The sequence below is a fragment of the Peromyscus maniculatus genome, chromosome 6, assembly GCF_049852395.1.
Source record: "Peromyscus maniculatus bairdii isolate BWxNUB_F1_BW_parent chromosome 6, HU_Pman_BW_mat_3.1, whole genome shotgun sequence".
Classification (NCBI taxonomy): domain Eukaryota; kingdom Metazoa; phylum Chordata; class Mammalia; order Rodentia; family Cricetidae; genus Peromyscus; species Peromyscus maniculatus.
The window spans coordinates 139510450-139514186 of NC_134857.1; the positions used below are offsets into that span (position 1 = coordinate 139510450).

Sequence of the window (3737 nt, forward strand, 5' to 3'; positions counted from 1 at the left end):
CTACTTCCTGTGTGTTTGTCTTTATGTAGTCTTTTTGTTCTGCCTTCCCATTGGTTGTAAACCAAAACACATGACTGTCTCATCACTGCCTGTAAGTACAGCCCTCCAGGTCTTAAAGGCTTATGTCTCCAATGCTGGCTGTATCCCTGAACACACAGAGACTTACCTAGCTCTGCCTACCAAGTGCTGGGATTAAAGGCATGCACCACCACTGCCATGCTCTTGCTATGGCTCTAATAGCTCTGACCCCCAGGCATCTTTATTTATTAACATACAATTAAAATCACATTTCAGTACAAATAAAATGCCACCATAAAAAAAAGTCCAGCCTGGGATGTTTCAGCAGTCAGATAAATAGCAATCAGTACTGGTAGCCTTGGAGATGCATGAGCTGATAAGTTGCTACATACACTGGGGCACATCCATGCCCAGGGAAGTATATATTCTGGAGTGTGGTGGCACCCAATCAAGTTAGGGGAGCAACCAAACTCTTGCCACTCTCAGGATAAAAAAAATCTGGGTTTTAGGCATGCTTTGATCCCTTCTTAGATTCAGGAAATCTCCACAACTCCTGCCCCCCTGTATTTTTTTAATAAGTTGGAGGTGCCATCAATATTATTATTCTCCATTTGTCTGAGGGTCTGGTATTGGAGCAGAACCTGATTAGTAATAATTCTGATAATGGTCCTTATCTGTCACTGTTGGAATTGAATAAGGCAGAGGGCTAGGACAAGAAGGGTCCCAATGTTTAGGATGGGGCCAGGAAGGGTAAGGAACCAAATGATTAGAGGATTTGAATACCAAAGCATGGGGTATTGGGGATATAGCAGGCCTGCAGGTCCTACTGGAGTTTTTTGAGTATTGGTATACTTTGTTTTACCAGCTCATACTCATTAACATAAAAACAACATTCCTTGCCCAGAATGACACAAGTATAGTGGGTATCTGTCCCAGCTTTGACCTCAAAGCACTGCCTCTAGTGTGGCAACAAGTAACTGCCATACTTGCCTATGACCTGCTCCTGGGGCGTGGCCAAGAAGAGACCCCTTAAGACATGAGATGCATATGTGCTTGCTCTCTTAGCTCCTCATAGTCCTGGAGGCTGGATTACAGACCAAGTCAGAGTGCTCCAGAGAATTACACTAGAATGTACCTCATTGTCACATTTTGGCCACCAATAAGAGTTTCACCTCTGGGATGTGGTTTATCAGTATTAAAATAGTCACCTCCCTCCCAGTTTTTTAATTTGATTTCATGGCAAACTAATGGTGCCCCCACTATGCTAGTATTGTAGTTCAACATTTCTGTAATTGTTCCAGCCCCAGTTGATTCCATGAGTTCATACCCCTGGCCAATGGGACAGCAGAAACAGATATTCATGAATCACTGTGTCATTGCAGAAAGTAGGGCACCACCACACAATAAAAAAAAATGAATATTTCCACCCAGCAGCCTTCGAACATTCCAGAAAACAAAGTGGCCACACAGTGGAATACTATACTCTTTTGAAATATGTTCCATCTTATAATTATAGGCCAAAATAAACAAGTTTCATTGAAAACTATTCATTTCGTTCACTTTTTTCATGACATTTTTGTAGATCTGATCCATAATTTCCAGAACAGCTGCCATCAATGTTGGCTTCAAAATGGATATGTCTCCTTTGCTTCCTTTTTTTTTTTATTATTTTTGAAGACGGGTCTGCTAAAGTCTATAGTGAAAAGTAGCTCATTCAGCATCCATGAGAAAGACACAGTAGCTTGGCATTTAATTCTAGAACATGAACCAGGGGCAAATAATCAATGTATACATCTTCTTCTCCCAAACTTGGAATTCTTCTAGCCATCCCAGTTATAGCAGCAATGATGTTGCTGTGGGAGATCATTAATCCTTTTGGAATTCCTGTAGACCCATTTGTATACATGTTTACTTCAATGTCTGAGGGTAATGGTTTGTTGTGAGCTTTGTTTTCCATGTTGGCCTGTGCTACAGCCATGGTGTGTACAATGATGCCCTTGGGGCACTAAGACCAGGTTGGAGGCTTCCAGTCAACAGTTGTGATATATCACAGATGTGGGACTAAAGAGAATTTATCCTTCAGCTTTGTTTGCAAGAGTTCTTTAGTATTAATGGTGTTGGTCATCTCTGTCTCATTAAGTCCATGAACAGTGGTTGGACCTCCCAGGGTAGCATGCAGTATAACAAGCTGGAAGTTATTCATGAAACACACCTGTGCAGCAATCATCCACTCAGCCCTGGACTCACAGAAGATGGCAATGTTGGTCTTAGGTTTCTGGCCCAATATCTGCAACACATTTCCAAAGTCAAGGGCTAAAATGAAGACATCTTCATAGGAAAGCCAATTATAGTGTCCCACAATAATCTTTTTAAAAATTTTTCCATTTGGTTGAATTTATCTTGCTCATTTAAAATTTCATGTTCCCAATAGCCTTTTGTCCTTAAATTTATTTTTGCATACATAAAGACTTTATCAAGTGTGTCACAGCCAAGATCCAATACTGAAGCCAAACTGTCCAAGCTGTTAGTAGATCTGTATGCAGAATCTGGTTTTGAATTGACAGGCTTTGCTTTAATTTGGTTTGATTTTTTCTTGTCTTGACTCAAATAAAAAGTAAAATTGAATGTATGTTAAAATAGTATAAAATGTATTCAATATAAAAGTATGGGGTTGATGGTTTGTTTTAGCTTTATGGTAGATAGTTTTGTAGATACATGGCTATTCATAAGTGTTAAAAAAAATAGAATAACAGATTTCAACAAGAATCATAGGCTCCAACCCATGCAGGCATGGCTTGTTCCCCAGAGTGGTTCCCGCCCAGTGCCACCTCCTCAGGACCCTGATGGAGTTATTAGGGCTGTCCTGCCAGAGTAGGATGATGGGCTTCTGTCTGCCTCTCCATCCCAGCTCATGGCCCTGGCCACAACCTCAGCGATGCTCCCCAGGCACTGAAAGAATCTATTGGTACCAATCTACACAGGGTAAAACCTCACTGCTTAACATCTATATCTCTTTAACTCTAGAAAATTATGGTTCTGATTCAATTACATATCAAGCTGGCTTTAGAGTTGGAATTTGGCTCCCTCCTTCTCTAAACCCAAGCATATTGCTGAAAAAAAATTAAGAGATTCTGTCTCATATCAAAAGAGCCACCTGATGGGGACAAAAGAAAACCAATAAAAAGGGACCATTGTCAAGATTCTATTTCTCTCCATGCTTATTCTTGATTTCTAAGAATCCTTTCTTACATGTCATGTCATCTTTAAATCCAAACTTTCCATTTTGATATTAATAATGTTTAAGTTTTCCACAGTAAAAAATAAGTTTTTTCCAATACCAATCTCTGAAGTCTTCCAGAAGGAAGATGGGCTCCCACAACAACTCTACCCAGTCCAAAATGATGCCATGGTACCTAAGAACATTACTCAATGATCAGTTTCTAACTGAAAAGTCTTCAGGTTAGTTGTAAGATGAGATGGTCCATCATAATATACTCCTATCCAGAATCTCAGATAATCTTATCCATTTCTGAGACTGGCTTCAGACTCCATGGCTAGCCCTATTGAGACCTAAAAACCTAAGCTTTCTTACAGGACCCCACAGAGATACCATCACTGCTGTGGGATGTTAATGTATGTCCTGTGGGAGCCCTTCTTGGGTTCCTTGTGGCGTTACCCAGCAGGTTTGCATAGAGGATGATTAGGACCATGGGCCTGAG

At 40.5% G+C, this 3737-nt stretch overlaps 1 pseudogene; it reads right to left on the reverse strand.

The window, feature by feature from the left end:
* Positions 1-1137: 1137 nt before the first annotated feature.
* LOC102903483 (fatty acid CoA ligase Acsl3 pseudogene) lies at positions 1138-2745 on the reverse strand (annotated as a pseudogene).
* Between the last annotated feature and the right edge of the window lie 992 nt (positions 2746-3737).